At 37.0% G+C, this 18393-nt stretch overlaps 1 protein-coding gene across 14 annotated transcripts in view; it reads right to left on the bottom strand.

Annotated features, from left to right (window-relative positions):
• LOC145518640 (uncharacterized) overlaps positions 1-18393 on the bottom strand; it is a 379656-nt gene that overhangs the window by 110204 nt on the left and 251059 nt on the right. For 12 of the 14 annotated variants that reach the window (XR_014063062.1, XR_014063060.1, XR_014063064.1 and 9 more), the window contains exon 4: positions 6545-6648. The gene's annotated coding sequence lies outside the window, so the exon portion shown is untranslated. Of the gene's footprint in view, positions 1-6544; positions 6649-9167; positions 9448-18393 lie in introns of all 14 variants that reach the window. The other 2 variants (XR_014063067.1, XR_014063065.1) reach the window with 1 other exon arrangement.

The raw sequence follows: 18393 nt of genomic DNA on the forward strand, positions 1-18393 counted from the left end.
AACATGAAAGTGGGGCTTCTAGGAGGCTCAGTAAGAGAAATATGAAGCAAGCTGGATGGCTTGGCAAACATAACAGATCTGCTGGTTTACCAAATTTCTTCTTTCTCAAGAATGTCTACCAAAAGACATGTACCTTTTGTTTAAGGCAGACATTTAACCTTTAAAATATTTTTCTAGCTTTACTGAGGTAAAACTGACATTTGATAAACTGCCTATATTTAAAGTGTACAACTTGATAAATTTTGACATATACATAACATTCCAATTGAGACAGTGAACATATCTATTAATGCCATTTTTCAAAATTTTCTTATTACTTCTTTGTATCTCCTTTCTCTCTCTTCCTCTCCATTTTCCTGGCCCCTGTCTCCAGACAACAACTGATCTGATTTCTGTCACTATGGTTTAGTTTGATTTTCCTAGGACTTTATATAAATGAAAACATGCAGTATAAACTCCTTGTTATCTGGCTTTTTTCACTGGCACAAATATTTTGAGATGTATTCGTACCATGTGCATCAGTTTATTTTTAAATCAACAGTAATACTCCATTATATGAATAGACTGTAAATTATCCACTGATATATTAATGAACATATTCATTGTTTTCAGTTTTTTTTTCCTACTACAAATAATAATGCTGTGGGCATTCATGTACAAATCTTTGGGAATATGTTTTTATTTCTTTGGGTAAATATTAATATATAGGAGCAAAATATCTGGGTTTTATATTACATCTATGTTTAACAGTTTAGAAGTTAAGTTTCTTAACTGTTAAACTTTTTCCAGAGTAGTTGAACCATTTTACATTCCCACCAGCAATGAATGTGAGTTCTGATTGTTGCACATTCTTACCAACAGTCAATAGATCATTATTTTTAATTTTAGCCCTTCTAGTAATTATATAGTCATATTTCATTGTGATAACAATTTGCACTTTCCTAATGATATTGAACATCTTTTCTTGTGTGTGTATATTTACCAACTATATATTTTTGTGAAATATTTTTCAAATATTTTGACCTATTTAAAAATATAGTTGTTTGTCTTTTTAGCATTGAGATGTTAAGCATTCTTTATATAATCTAGACTAAAATATTTATACAGCATAGACTAAAATATTCTCAGAAATATGTCTTGAAAATATTTTATCAAAGTTTGTGGCCTGTCATTTCACTTTTATAGCAGTTTCTTTTCTTTCTTTCACTGATTTACAATGTTGTGTTAGTACCAGGTATACAGCAAAATGATTCAGTTTTATATACATATATATATTTCTTTTTCAGTTACTTTTTTCTTATAGGTTATGAACCTAATCTGAGTACAGATTGCTGCACTACACAGTAAGTCCTTGTCGGTTTTCTATTTTACATACTTGTGTGTGTGTGTATGTATGTATGTATATATATGTGTGCTCTGTCATGTCAGACTCTTTTTGACTCCATGGACTGTAGCCTGGCAGGCTACTCTGTCCATGGAATTTTCCAGACAAGAATACTGGAGTAGGTTGCCATTTCTTTCTCCAGGGGGATCTTCCCAACCCAGGGATCAAACCCATGTCTCTTGCATTTCCTGCTCTGGCAGGCAGATTCTTTACTACTACGCTGCCTGAGAAGCCCATTTTATATGTAGTAGTGTGTATAGGTTAATAAGTATCTTTCGAAGAGAAAAGGTTTTTTTATATTTTGATGAAGCCCAAATTATTGATTTCTGCATTTATAGTTCATGACATGTGTTCCATTTAAAACATTGTTGCCAAACTCAAGGTCCCTAAGATTTTCTCTTTTGTTTTCTTTCAAAAGTTAAAAAAACAATTTATATTTAAGCCTAGGCTCAATCTCAACTTAAATTTTGTATAAGTTATGAGGTAAGGATTAAGGTAAATATCTTACAAATGGCTATTCGATTGTTCCAGCACCATTTGTTGAGATCTATTGCCAATAAATTGTCTTCGTATTTGAACCAAAATGGATTGACCACGTGAGTGTGAGTTTCATTTTGAATGGTCTAATCATGTACATCATCCTATTTTTTTTTCTTTCTGTCTTGTTGTCAATATCACACTTTCTTCATTACTAAACTTTTATAAGTCTACAGACAGGCAATCAAAACTTCCAGCTTTTCTTATTAATATTTCAAATGTTTACTGTGGTCATTTCTACTTTCTAAAGAATGTGTAAGTAAACACCAGTTTTTAAAGCAGAATTCTAAATATAAGGAGGAAATAATTAACATGACATTCTCTAGAACAGCTGTGAATCTGGAGTTCTTTTCTTCTGATTTGTTAGTTCAGAACACAAATTTTCCGTTATCACAAAATGAGGATTCTTCTTTTAAAGGCCAACAATATAAGCTCTGAAAGTATATTTCATAAGTCTGGTCTGTATTATTACATCAGTTAATCCAAAACTTTTTTATTTCTTATGATCATTCATTGTGCATGTAGGATGTGATAATATATATATAACTCTCACATATTTATTATTTAAATGATATCATAATAATCTTCCTTAAATTTATAAGATGCTTTATAATTACAAAGTACTTTTTACAAATTATTTCATTTGACCCTTACAACCATTTTTAAAAGAGGTTGTGTAAGCATCATTAGCAGTGTAACTATTGCAATACATAGGCTTCCCTGATAGCTCAGATGGTAAAGAAACTGCCTGCAATGCAGGAGACCTGGGTTCAATCAGTGTGTCAGGAAGATCCCCTGGAGAAGAGAAGGCAACCCACTCCAGTATTCTTGAGAAATCCCATGGGCAGAGAAGCCTGGCAGGCTATAGTCCATGGGCTTGCAAAGAGTCAGACATGACTGAGCAACTAACACTTTCACTTTCATAGTTACAAAACCAATAGTAAAACTATTGTATACATATGATGTATGTGACATAGTACATTACATAGTACATTACATATACCTTCATAGGTTATAATATTTGTCTTTAAAATAATTTTACAACAAAGCAAAAAATATTTGCACATAATAATGTGCACGAAATTATACATTTATATAAATTATTATATAATTATAAATTAATATTAACTACAAAACAAGTAACTAATAGTTGAGACATATAGTATAACCTGTAGCAATTCAAATGAAGTAATAGAATATTTGAAGTCAAAGGAAGAAGATAACTTTTTTAGGAAGTGGCAATAGTATGACAAAGGTATTTAGGTAAAAATTCATAAAGTTTGTGTCAAGATAATGAAAAGAGTATGCTTTCTGTAGGAAAGAAATTGACTAGAAAAACAATCATAGATGATTCTAGAATCGTATGTTGAGGTAGATTGAGGTGACTTGATAAGGACCCTGAATGCTTTCTCATACAAGACACAGCTTCTACTAATACCTCTCTGCTGATGATCCAGACCAGAACTCTTTCCTGAATTACAGACATATATTTAAGTTCCTGCCAAGTTCAATGCCTGAGGAATCCCACAAATGACTCAAACAACATGTTCAAGTTTGAACAATATCTTTTTCACTCAAGCTTGCTCTTCCTCCTATATTCTCAACTTTATTGAAGGGACTAAAAATGACTCAGAAGCCCAAATCAGAAGCCAGGAAGTCCTTCTAGTATCGCTTTCATCCTTCAGTGAAACTCAATTATGTGAATTTCAGCTTCAAATATCTCAAGCTGGTTGCTCTTCTTCATACAGTGCCACTGTTGTCACAAAAGGCTTTTGTCTTCTCTTCATGGAATCACTGAGATGATCTAATTAGTTTCCTTGCCTCTAGCCTTACCTACAGGCTTCCCTTGTGGCTCATCTGGTAAAGAATCCACCTGCACTGTAGGGGACCTGGGTTCGATCCCTGGGTTGGGAAGATCCCCTAGAGAAGGGAAAGGCTACCCACTCCAGTATTCTGGCCTAGAGAATTCCATGGACTGCATAGTCCATGGGGTCGCATAGAGTCGGAGACGACTGAGCAACTTTCACTTTCACTTCACTTTCAGTCTTACCTACACTTGCCATCAGAAATGAACAATCACAAAATTTTCTTTACCAAATTCGTCTTCAGTAGATTTCCATCAGTGTTACAATCTTTTATCTTGGTCTGTGCTCAATCCTGACTTTTCAGTTTCAGTTGGTGCAATCCCCACCCTCCTTCCACATACCCTGCCTGTCACTATCCTAACTGAGTGTGCCTCCTTGGATGTACTACTGACTTGGATGTCACTGTGCATCTGTTCCTGCTGGGCACCCTAGTAGGGTGTCTTCCTTATCATTTATTGTGTCAGACTCAAACCTCTTGTGTCTGTGATAGTTTTGCTGGTTTCCTCATGTAGTGTGTGTGAGTCGCTCAATCCTGTCTGACTCTTTGCAACTCTGTGGACTGTAGCCCGCCAGATTCCTCTGTCCATGGGATTTCCCAGGCAAAAATATTGCAGTGGGTTGCCACTTCCTGAGTTGAGTATTATTTCTTCTATGTTCCAGTGCATTTGGTGCAGGCTTTAGTTTGTTTATGTGCTTCCCAGGTGGCAGAGTGGTAAAGAACCTGCCTGCCAATGCAGGAGACACAAGAGACACAGGTTTGATACCTGGGTCAGGAAGATCCCTTGGAGGAGGAAATGGCAACCAACTCTAGTATTCCTGCCTGGGAAAGCCTGTGGACAGAGGAGCGTGGAGAACTCCAGTCCATGGGTTTGCAATAGAGTTGGATATGACTGAGCATGGACACATGCTGAGTACTTAGTTTATATGAACGTGTCTTAAGAAGACTGAACCTTTTAGGAAAAGGACCACATGCTATTGCTATTTTGTTTTTTCTAGTCAAAGCTATGGCTTTTCCAGTAGTGTGTATGGATGTGAGAGTTGGGCTGTAAAGAAAGCTGAACACCAAATAATTGATGCTTTTGAACTGTGGTGTTGGAGAAGACTTTTGAGAATCCCTTGGACTGCAAGGAGAGCCAACTAGTCCATCCTAAAGGAAATCAACCCTGAATATTCATTGGAAGGACAGATGCTGAAGCTGAAACTCCAATATTTTGGCCACCTGATGCGAAGAGCCTACTCACTGGTAAAGACCCTGATGCTGGGAAAGATTGAAGGCAGGGGGAGAAGGGAATGACAGAGGATGAGACGGTTGGATGGCATCACCGATGTGATGGACATGAGTTTGAGCAAACTGGGAGTTGGTGGTGGACAGGGAAGCCTGGCGTGCTGCAGTCCATGGGGTTGCAAAGAGTCGGACATGACTGAGCAACTGAACTGAACTGATTTTGTTTTTTAAATTCTCTTTCCCCAACACGCTCACTCACACATGGTTGAAGCGAATAGACACTAAAACCAAATACTTCAGTTGGAGATGGTGAATTAGAACAGAACAGGCGGCAGCAGTGGGTTGCACTGGCTAACCTGGCATCAGAGAAGCTTCTTCAGAGCAGGAGGCATCAGGGGGAACACCCACTCTTCAAACCTTGACTTTCATGTGGATATCAATCTTTACCCTACCCTACTACGGATCCAACACTTTTGAGTCGTTTGTACCACATTTTACCCAGTCACCCACACCAATTTTTTCAGTCCATTAAGAACGTGAGGCAGAGAATTGGGTGACTGAAAGCCTTAGGGCTAAAATTCCTATTAGAAAGATAAACTGGGACAGAACATTCAAGCACTTCATCATCCAATCATAATTATGTAATTTTTGAAGATTTACCTCTGCTTCAATTGTGAGAAGCTATTTGGGAAACCATATTGGAGGCCTTACTTGCCCTCAGAAAGAAAGGTGATGGCGGAGATAGGGGACACAATAAACTGCTTGAAGAACTCCATTAGTATATTCTGGGAAAAGTAATCAACCATTGGCAGGGCTGACATTTTAATCACATTTTCTCATCCATTCACTAACATTCTTTAAACCCAGCCCACTGCTCATTGAATTGGAACACTGTACTGCCTAATCTTGCTACTTTTCTGAAGTTCACCTGGTGGTTAAATATTCTCAATGCCTTTCACATTCTTTAAAAAGGGTAATTAAATGATGCTTAGCCTTTGACACAATTAACATTTTCTTCACTTTTAAGAATGGAGATAGTACAAGGTACTAAATATAGTGACTTTCATAGAAAAGAATAACAAAAACAAGAGAAAAGGTTCAAAAAAGGTGAAGTTAGGACTTACCAAGTGAAGTTTTTATGCCAACTGCCTTCAGTTTTCTTTTTAGTCTTTGTATAAACTACATTTTTATAGACCTGGCATTTCACACCAAAAAGCAACTTTTCAGGGTAAGTTTTTTGTGGAGGCAGGGTTGGGGGACAGCAATCAAGGTAAAGAACAGTAAAATATAAATGGTAGCAGTTGGCAACGGCTGATGAGAAATAGATGTAAGATAAGTAAAGCAACAGGGAAGTCATGATTAGCACCACAGGGATATTGGAAATTCCAGCTGTGACAGAGAGCTTTCTTCATGCCTGGGTTCACTGCCCACTATAAAATGTGTTTCCACAACTAACCAATCCATCAATCATAAATCTACTCACTGTGCTGGATGTTATAGAGAACCATAAATCAAGCATCAGATAGTACTTACCTACTAGGAGCTCATGGCTTCTCTAGGAAGGCAAGACAAGCTGGCATTTTCTCCAAAGAGGCAGTAAAAATCTCAGCTGCTCTTTTTGTTGTCCATAGCGTATTCTGCAAAGTAGCAGGGCAGAAGAGCTCACTGAATATTAGTAGGAACTTGGGTTCAGAAGTTGGAAACTAGGAGACTAAGTTTGGTCTTAGTTGGATGCCTGAGTTTAAAAAAGAAAGAGCTTCAGAGAAACATTTAAGCTGAAGGGAATCATACAAGAGGGAGATAGACGGCCATTCTTTTTTAAAACTTATCTTTAATTGGAGGATAATTGCTTTATAATGTTGTATCAGTTCCTGCTGTACAACCATGTGAATCAGCTATAAATATACATATATCCCTTTCCTCTTGAGCCTCCCTCTCATCACCCTCATCTCAGCCCTTTAGGTCATCACAGAGAATAGTGGGCCATTCCACTTTCCCCTTGGGGTTCCTCTGTGAAGCTCTCACCTACTGCTGATTTTAATATTATTAGTTACAGTAATGTAATTTTTATGATCTAATTTGTTGGTTAATATCAAGTGAGGTTATATATGTTTTAGATTTTCAAATTAAAAGTGACTTCAATCAATGCCTACTTGACAGTTGGGCTCTGAGAAAGGATGGAGGTCTACTCTGCTCAAAAGCATCACGGCAAGAGAATAGAGACTATGATGAGTCCACTAGAGGGCTGCTTCTATGGCCGCTTCTTATACTCCCTGCCAATCAGTAAAGTACTGGCCAAATAGTCTAAAGTTATCTCCTTCACTCATATGATGTTCTTTCTATTCCAAACACGTACAGAAGCCTCAGTGGTTTTTCAGTGGTGGTCTATCCACCCAATGATGTTCTTCAGTTTGTCTCTTTGTTCAAATGTAATTGGCCTTCTTCCGTTTACATCAGAAGTTTTGATCACAGTCTTTCCCCCTGGGTCCTTGGGTACCTGACTTATTGAATGCCCAATATTTACTAACTTTGATCTGGACAATAGCATCTCACTCAATATGTGACCCCAGTTTACGGACACAGGACATGAGGGTGCTAAAACAACATTCCAAATAGGACTGTAAATTCTAATGACAATCTCTGATTTCAAACAGTGTGGTCTGTCTTTCCTGTGAGAATTATTCATGCACATGGTACTCTAGGAACAGTTGAACTATCTGCCCTAAGATATAGATCGGTGAAAATACTACTCCCAAATCTGAATATTTACAGGGCATGAGCCATTAAAATATTCCCTGAAAGGCAGCATATTTCTTTTTTAATTTTAGAAGAAAGTATTCTGGATATAGCTAGATAATTGATGCTGGAAAGGGTTCAAGGACTAACATAATACACATGCCTTCAACACATATGTATGCAAAAAATCAGCAATAAACACAAATACAATAAGGTTCTAAATATTTATTGATTTAGGAAGCATTGCTTAAATGTCCATTGTGTGCCAGACACTGAAATAGGTGCTGGAGACACAAATAAATACTTGCTATCCATAAATAGTACAGTGGCAAAACTGAGTCTTGACAAACAGAGAAAATAGTTGAGATAAACAATCAACTGACTTGGTAGATAAAAGATACACAAGATAACTCAGTATAATTACTTGGGAGATACACAAGATAGCTCATTATAATTACTAAAATGTTAGAAAAAAAGCAACAACCCCCTATAAAATATTTCATACTTTCTCCTCTCTTAAATTCTCTCAGTGAGTAGTTTATTTCCTAATTATCTGAGAAAATAGAAATAATCAGAATAAAACTACGATGTCCAGTTACCTCATTTACCATCCTGGGTGCTCTCAGGATTAGAATTTATTCCATCTCCCCAAGAACATTGCTATAGTAATTCACCTTCACCCAACATCATAATTCTTTTTTCTTTTATTTTTTATAGACTTATTTAAGAGCAGTTTTAGGTTCACAGCAAAATTGAGAGAAAAAGTACAGAGATTTTCATCTATCCCTTGGCCCCAGACATGCATAGCCACCCTCATTATTAATACCACTTTAACACAATTAAAATAGCTTCTTTAAAATACTTGTGAGCTAAACCCAGTATCTATGTCACTTCAGAGTCACATTTCTTTTGATTAATTTTTGATTGATAAAAACTAATATGTATACAAATGTTATTGGATACTTAATTTTGTTGAGAACAGCTTTGTTATTTTTTGGTGTGTGTGTTGGGGGGGTGGTGGAAATCTAATGCTTTGCAATTCATTTTAAGTGTGTCCTCAGCCCTGGGATGCACTGTTAAGATATGACCCTGGTGGGCTTGCATGTAACTAAGAGGTCTTTTCCAAGCCCATTTTGGCACAATTCAAACTCCATACTCTGTCTCTCATGCAAAGGGCATCAGCTGAAATCTCTTGTTGTACTTCTTTCAAGGGATAAATCTTCTTAAGTTCTGCTTGTTTTGGGTCATTTCCCAGCTTGATCCAATAAATGTGTGTGCGTGTGTGTGTAAGTGTATACACTCATGTATATATAGTTACACGTCATTTTACAATTGTTATAAACTACTCTCTATTTCTGAAACTGGTGCTAAGTGAGGGTTTCCCTTGAAGTTTCCCTCTATCCATGTTATTAATAGATACCTTATCACAAAGGTTTTCTTCATCTCTTCAGAAAACATTTCAATCTTGTCACCAAACCTAATCACCTGCTGCAATTTTTCACCCATCTTTGAAAATGAAGCTTTGAGACTTCCCTGGTAGTCCAGTGGCTAAGACTCCATGCTTCCAGTGCAAGGGGCTTGGGTTTGATCCCTGGTCAGGGAACTAGATTCCACATGTCACAACTAGACATCCTGCATGACACAATGCAGAATGAAGATCACGTGTGCTGCAGCGAAGACTTGGTGCGGCCAAATAAATACTTAAAAAGAAAAAAAGAAAGAAAGAAAGACAGAAAGAAATTGGACCTTTCTTTGTATCAATGAGAAAGAATTGAGTAGGGTAATAACATGAGCAAATATGAATCATAAGCGTGATTGAACATGACTTTGATTTTATTTCTCTTAAAGACTGAGCATAACTATAAAATAGACAGCTTTACAAGGGCTTCCTTGGTGGCTCAGATGGTAAAGAATCTGCCTGCAATGCAGGAGACCAGGGGTCAATCCCTGGGTTGGGAAGATCCCCAGGAGAAGGAAATGACAACCCACTCCAATATTCTTGCCTGGAGAATCCTATGGACTGAGGAGCCTGGCAAGCTACAGTCTATAGGGTCACAAAGAGTCAGACACAACTAAGCGACTAATGCACACAGACACATAAAGTACAGATAATTGTATCTTCTCTAAGTTTTAGGAATAATCAGTGTCCTTTTCATCTATTAATAAATGTTATTAAAAAGTCAAAACGGTCATAAGATTATTTCCTCTCTTGTGTGCATCTTTAATATTTTCTATGAATTAATTTATTCAATGAGGTTTTACTGAACATATATATTTAGGTAGGTTCTGGAGATTAAACAACTTTGTTAAAGGATTCTATCAGAAGTCATAATGTAGTACAGTAGAAAAATCCATCTTTCTCTCCTTATATTTTGTCTCCTGACATCTTTTTAATTGTTTTTGTCTAATGCAGTGTTTCAAAATGGTTTGCGGGCCAGCTGGAGCAATTTAAAATCAGCCAATTTAATTCTTTTAATGCCCAAGTACACAATTCAGCCCAATTAAGTACTCTTAACTCCAGACATTTAAAGAATAAATGAAAGGGAAGAAAACCCCACCTTATTGGGGACATTAGAATAAAGGAACAGTTGAAAGTAGTGTGAATCATTCCCTAATTTCCCACTCTGTACCAGGGGTGAAATTCTCTCAGGGTCAGAGCATTCTACACTAGTAAAGTATGGGTCTTAAAGCAGATGTGATGCTTGTTAAAAGCTCCTTCAGAATCTCACATGGTTTGGCTCTGAGTAGAGTGCATCTTTAGGGTAGCCTCTGAACAGGATGGAAATAAGTGTAATCACACAAGCTCCAGTGCGTAAGTATGGCTTTGCAGTTATATAAATCCCTTAGCAGCCCTTATATACATGCACACGCGTGAACACACACACACACATAAAGCTCATTTCTGTTGAAACAATTTGCTTCTCATCCCACTCTAAGATACTTCAGAAATAAGAACTTATCTTCTCATTGGCTATGTCCTCTGAAGTGGAGTCATAATTTCACTGGGGGAGTAAATAAGTTTAATAAATCAAATTAGTTTTGTGAATAAATTTAGTTAGTCAGTAGAAATTTACTCTCAGACAATCAGCATGCCATTTGGACCATTTCTTCCATCTCAGTAGGGAAATCCACGTTAGATACTGGAAAATTGCTATCATAAATTGCCACGGCTTTATCTTTTGCATCTCAATTCTCAACGTCATTTAAATTTTCACTTGGTATTTCTTAGTTATTACATCATTGTTTACTCTCTCAGGGAGACACATCTCCTCTTTCTTTGAGACAAATTTGAGGAAGAAAGTTATTCAGTTTCGAACTGAGAATAAGCCAACCACGTTGAGGTAGGAGGAAGAGGTCAGTTATAATGTATTATGAGTCCTAGATATACATGTTGAGGAAGAAAAAGGCATTTAAGTAGAGTCAGGGCCACTGCTCCATGAGAGGGGCCTGGATTCCCAGGCCTGACTGGATCTTTGACTCTGTTCCTTCACAAAACCTCACTTCGGAAGTGAAAACAGTTTTCATGTCCCTTCTTGATTCTAGTTCCTCATATCAGGACTCTGCATTCTTTGGGCTCTGTCTCAAGACAAGGATTTCAGTGGTCTCCCTTCCCAGCAGATTTCAATACTTTTCATCAGCATTTCACTTAATCGAGTTCATTAAGCATTCAAGGCAATCAGAAGGTTAAATTACACAGAACAAACACCAGTGACTGGTGTACATGTAATAGGAGGAGGAGGTTTCCCCGGGGGGCAGAGAGTGGCAGGGCTGGTAATTTTGTGAATTGTATCATTAATAAAATATACTTTATTCTATTTGATGCTGACTTTAGGAAGGTTCCTGTGTGATGATTACATTTTTAAGCAGGCAATTTTTTTTATGGCTTTACCCAAGGCTAAGGGGAAATCTAATACAAAATTCAAAAAGACTTAGCTGAAATGCCCATTAAATTTTTAGTTGTGTCCTTTTAGGAGTTTTTAAGAGCTGTAAATTCAAAGCTGCCCAAGACAGGAAAAAATGTAACTTAAACAATTGTCTAAAACATAATGGGCAAAGAAAAGAAAAGTATAACGGTTCCATATTTTTCATTCAAAAGCATTTTAGAAGTTTTTATTTTCCTGATTAACAATATTTAAAGAAATTTTGTGTTTACAAAGAAGCAGTCATCTTTCGAAAAAAAAATTTTTTTTGTCCACACTGTCCCAGACCAGGGATCACCCCCACGCCCCCTGCAGTGGAAGCATGGCGTTCTAAACACTGGGTCACCAGGGAAGGCCCGAGACTACCATCTTATTGCATCTTTAAAAGTTAATTGAAGGACAGTTTATTTATATCTTCTTTTTATATCTCACAGACCTAGAAGAATGTGTTGCCATTAATTAATTAATTATTAAGGTCTTAATCTGCATAATTATAGTTTTATTTATCAAATGTTCATGTGGTGGCTGAGAGTATGGGATCTAGAATCATAATGGCTGGGCTCAGATACTGACTGACCTTGCCAACATGTTTGACTTTGGGGAAATTATTTCTTCTTTCTCGCTTTAGTGTTCTCACTTGAAATATTCAGGAAGACCAGTTTTACCCTAATGGATTTTTGTGAAGATTCAATGAGAGAGATAGGATGTGTTAAACTCTTAGCCTAGAGGCTGGCATATTCTAAATCCTCAACAAATAATGCCCATTTTGTTATTTGCATTTCAGATCCATTTTCCTCTGCACGTAGAAAGTAATACTTCACCATACTATATATTAATTTCATGTGTGTAAATAGAACAAGCAAGAATCTACTCATAAACTTAGTGAGGGAGAAACAAAAATTAGATAGATAGATATAGCACAGTGTGGAGGTGATCAATTCTAAAACGAAAAATAAAGAAGAGAAAGGAGTTAAGAGAAGTTGGAAGATTCCAGTTACAAATAAGATGATCATGAAAAGCCTCACTAATAATACATTTAAGTAAAGATCTGATGGGGAAAAGAGACAAGGCACACAACTATCCAAGGAAAGCATTTCAGGAGATAAAAGCGTGACCTCCAAGTCCTAAATGTTTGTGGATGTAGGAAAGTGAACAGCAAGCGGGTGAGTGTGGCTGGAACAGAATAAGCAAGGAGAAATAGTAGGAGGTGACATTTGAGAGCTAATGGGTGAGACTGATTGTGTAGGACCTTCCAGGCTCTTGAAAGATTTTTGACCTTTACTCTGAGTTGGGAGAAAAGCCATTAGAGGGTTGATGCAGAGAAGTAATATGATCTGACCTACTTGGTTGCATGTTGTGAGTAGATTTAGGTTTGACAAAGATAGAAAAAGGGAGATAAGTTACAAGAATATGGCAAAAATTCACAGAAGAGAAAATCGCTGCTTGGGCAGAAAGCTGATAGTAGGGATTTTGATAACAGAGGATTCTGACTATGTGTTGTGGGGGAAGTAACAGGCTTTCCTAATCTCTTGACATATTTCCCTGTCACTAGTAAGCATTCCTGGTAACCAGATGCATGCATTTGCCACTAACTGAGATGGAGAAGACTGGATGGAATATGTTTAGAGGGGAAAAGCAAAGATTTAGTTTGACTTAGGTTAAGTTTAAAATACCTATTTCCAGGAACTTCCCTGGTGACCCAGTGGGTAAGACACCACATTCCCAATGCAGAGAACGTGGATTCAATCCCCAGTTAGAGAACTAGGTCCTTTATGCTGCAACAAAGATGGAAGATCCTGCCTGCTGCAGCTAAGACCTATGTAGCCTAAATAAATATTCTTAAGAATCTTTAAAAAATAAATAAAATGTCTGTATCCTGAAGGATATGCTGAGTATAACAGAGTTAAATTTTTGTTGGAAATACATAGTAATTCATGAGCTAGGATCGGTCTTGACATATATATTTGAGAGATATCAGCCTATAGATGCTATTTAAAACTAAGTCCCTGGATGAGATCACTAAATAATAAGAGTAAATACAAAAGGGTGGAGGTCTAAAGACTGAGTTCTAAATTATCTAGAAGGCAAGGAGATGAGGAAAAACCAGATGAGGAAATTAAGAAGCAGCAGCCAGAAAAGAAAGATGAGAGTGTGATACCCTGGAAGTCAAGTAAAAGAAATATAAGGTTGGTCAAAATGTTTGTTTGAGTTTTTCCATAACATCTTATGGAAAAGCCTGAATGAACTTTTTGGCCAATCCAATAGTTCCAAGAAGAGGAGTAAATAAGTGTTGCTGTTACATTAAGTAAGATAACTAATAATTGACCATTAGGTTTACCAAGTGCTTATGTGAATTTGATAAGAATAGTTTCAGTAAAGTGTTACTGGCAAAATCCCTATAGAAACGGGCACAAGGAAAAAAAGAAAGGACCCTAACCAAAGACAATGAGCACATGTCACTTTAAACAAGTTTTCTTGTAAATGAAATGAAAGAGAAATGATAGCTGAAACGAATTTTGAGTTAAGAGAATGACAGCATGTGTGTATGTGAGAGGGATGTTGTATTTAGAAAATTATGAGTTATGGTTTCTGGTTCCACATGTAAGGAGCTTGAAAGCTGCCACTCCATGCAACCCACTGCAGTATTCTTGCCTGGAGAAGCCTATGGACAGAGGAGCCTGGCGGGTTACAGCCCACGGGGTCGCAAAGAGTCAGACACGACTGAGCAACTAAGCACAGCAAAAAGTTGAACAGACTGAAAAATTCAATATCTCTTCTAGACTCCATTAGTGAGATGAGAACAGAGGGCAAACCCCTGGCCCCATCCCACTGGTGAGACAGGCAGGAAAATACAGAGAATAACAACTTACTGGAGAAGAGACTCACAAGCAGAAACTGATGCAGGAAGGAGTATCCCAGTCCCTAACTTCAGACTATACCTCAAAGTTTTAATAGTCAAAAAGTCTGGTACGGGCACAAAGACAAACACAGGGATCCATGAAACAGAAAAGAGAACCCAGAAAGAACCCCCCACACAATCAATGTCAACTGATGTACAACAAAGGAGACAAGAATATACAATGGAGAAAATACAGTCTCCTCAACAAGTAGTGTTGGGAAAACTGGACAGCTACATGTGAAAGAATAAAACTAGATCATTTTCTCAAAAAGTGTAGAAAAATAAAGTCAAAATGGATTAAAGACTTAAATGTAAGACTTGAAACAATAAAATTCCTAGAAAAGCCATCGTATGCTCTTTAGCATCAATCTTGGCGTCCTATGTATCTATAGGATCTATTTCATCAGCAACAAAAACAAAGCAAAAATAAGCAAAGGGGACCACTTCAAACTAAAAACCTTTTGGACATCAAAAGAAATCATCATCATAACTGAAAAGAAAACCACTGATAGGGAGAGATATTTACAGATAATATATCTGATAATGGGTTAATATACAAAATATATAAAGAACTAATACAGTTCACTATCAAAACCATTTGATTAAAAATGGGTGGAAGACTTGAATAGGCATTTTTTCAAAGAAGAAAGACACAAATTATCCATATTGCATCAGCAATGAAAAATGGAATATCAGAATAGAGGTACAGATATCAAATGGTATTAAGGGAATGTTATCAACAATTTTGTTCTACTAAATTTGACAACTCAGATAAAATGGATAAATCCCTTGAGATTTAAAACCTACCCAAAATGGTATAAGATAAAATCTGAAGAGTCATATACTCATTAAAATAATTTTGTCATCTATTAAAAATGCTCCCAAGAAGAAAATTTCAGGCCCAGTGATGCCTAAGTGATGCATTTTACCAAACATTTAAGAAGGTAATACTATTAATCCTACAGAAATATTTTGAGAAAGTAGAGAAGGAAACATACCAAGGTATTTCATTAGGATAGCAAAGTATTGATTTTAAAGCCTGACAAAGGTAACCCAACAATAAACATGTTACACACAAATATGTCTCATGAAGATAGAGACCAAACTTTAAAAATATATTTTTGCAAATAAAATCCAGCAATATTTAAAATGGTAACATTTTATAAACAAGTGGGGCTTACTCCAGGAAAGCAAGATTGGGAATATTATTCAGGCATAAAAAAGAAAGAAACACAGCCATTTGCAACAACATAGATGGACCTAAAAATTGTCATACTAAGTGAAGTCAGACTGAGAAAGACAAATATTATATGATATCTCTATATGTGGAATCTAAACAACAGTGCTTATTTACACAACAGATTCATAGGCATAGAAAACAAACTTACAAAAGTGGAAGGGGAGAGTGATAAATTGGGAGTATCAGATTAATAGATGCACATCACCATATATAAACTAGACAGAAAACAAAAATTTACTGTATACCATAGGAAACTATATTCAATATCTTGTAATAACCTATAACGGAAAATAATCTGAAAAACATACACGTATGTTTAACTGAATCACTTAGCTGTACACCTGAAACTAACACAATATTGTAGATCAACTATACCTCAAGAAATAAAGAAGAAACAAAAAAAGAAGAAGAAAAGGCAATGAAAGTAACTTGACATATTAATAGATTTAGGAAAACTCATATTCTTATCTCATTAGATGCAGAATAGTATTTGGCACAATCCAACACTTTTTCCAATAAAAATCTTTGGCAAACTGGGAATAGAAGAAAGGTTCCTCAGCTACCAGGGAAGCCCCATTCTGAAAAATAGTATCTATAAAAATGCCCACAACTAACATCATGCTTAAGGATAAATCACTGAATAAATCCCATAAGGGCAGAGGTCATGCCTGTATTCTCTTTCCCATGTAGAAATTTTTATGACTTATTTACAATGGAGAACAAAATATAAAATTAAAATGTTTTGATAATATATACATAAATCAAGAACACTTAACTGGAACAATTAGATTGCATCAAAAACTAAAATCAGGTTTCACACTGAATTAGGTCGCTTTCTGAACTTTGAATAATGTTCTTCTGAAATGCCAAGATAAAATCATGGGAGGAAACAAAGCAAGCCAGAGAAAGGGAAAGCAGAAATTAGATTATGAAAGGAAGAACAGGTTGAATTGAGGGGCAAAAATCATTAATTGTGAAAGAGAGGGGGCAATTTTAAAGAGATCATGCCTGTTTTATTCACTTTTATACTAGCCAGTATCTCGCTCAGTAGCTGCATGGTGGACGCTTAGCTCACTTCTTCATCCCTTCATCCATGTTTTCTTGAATATTTAATGAGTGTTGACCATGTGTCAGGTGGTGTTTTTGGTAACAGGACACAGCAGTGAGCAAAACTAAAACCCAGCTTTCATAGACCTTGAAATAAACATCCGTCAAATGAAAGAATGAGTGAAAGGGAACAACACCTCTTAACAATAACGCTAATAGACATTCATATTTGTACATCTTCCGTGCACATCACTTCACTGCTGCCTTACAGCACTGAAGCAGTGTCAGCAGGGTAAAGTAATATGCGTATCTTTTAGAGAAAGGGAACTGAAAATCAGAAAGACAGTGGGCTGCCTGACGTCCCACAATGATGGATCAAGGACAGGCGTCTGGATCTCCAGAGAGGAAATCTCACTTCTGTTCTTCTTCCTTTAAAACGAACCAGAGAAAGGATGAAAACAGACAGGCCCCACCACTTAGGATTTATGAAGGCTGCCACCCTTTTTTTTCCAAACACAGGAAAAATGGGTGCTTGAAGCACTTGCTTATTGTTCCACAGCAGCAGCCGTGGCAACTTCGGTGAGGACACCTTGTTAAAAGGAGAAGGAAGCATGGCTGCTCTGACAGGAGTTTTCTCATGTGGCCCACGGAGGATCAGACATTCATCACGCGCAGTTATTTATTTATCATATCTTAGGCATTGCCCTCAATAGCACAAATGCAAGAAAGCAGATTTCCTGTCCCCGGGGAAGGCCAAGTCTGATGAGTCAATAATTAAAAACTGCCTCAACAGCTGACACTTGCGCCTCCCTGAGAAGCTGAAAAGGGCAGGGGAGACAAATAAAAGGTTCTTTTTTTTTTTTTTAATTTTGAAAAATTTCTTGTGAATAATTTTTATTAGGATAGGGAAGTCTTATGGCCAAGAGACTTCCTTTTTTAGTTATTATTTTTTTTAAATTGAAGTTAGTTGATTTACAGTCTTTGAAGAACCATAATGAACAACATTGAAACCCAGAGAAGGACAATGAATTTTCATTTCCAAGGACACAACAAGAGGAAGAAGGAAGGCTATATTGAACAGAGGAATGTTAAAATAATCCAAAAAGATAGCTGAAGATTCAACTGAGTGTGTAAAAGAGCAGCAGATTACCTGGGATTAAAGTAGCATCTTTCTTCAAAAAAGGATTTGACTGTGACCAGTGAGGGAGAGTATTGATTCAGCCCTAATGATTGGATAGGGGATAGAGGAGCAGTTGGAGAAGGCAATGGCACCCCACTCCAGTATTCTTGCCTGGGAAACCCCATGGACGGAGGAGCCTGGTAGGCTGCAGCCCATGGGGTCGCGAAGAGTCGGACACGACTGAGCGACTTCACTTTCACTTTTCATTTTCATGCATTGGAGAAGAAAATGGCAACCCACTCCAGTGTTCTTGCCTGGAGAATCCCAGGGACGGGGGAGCCTGGTGGGCTGCCATCTATGGGGTCGCACAGAGTCGGACACGACTGACATGATTTAGCAGCAGCAGCAGCAACAGAGGAG

Source organism: Giraffa tippelskirchi, chromosome 8 (genome assembly GCF_054371585.1).
Source record: "Giraffa tippelskirchi isolate mGirTip1 chromosome 8, T2T-mGirTip1v1.2.pri, whole genome shotgun sequence".
Classification (NCBI taxonomy): domain Eukaryota; kingdom Metazoa; phylum Chordata; class Mammalia; order Artiodactyla; family Giraffidae; genus Giraffa; species Giraffa tippelskirchi.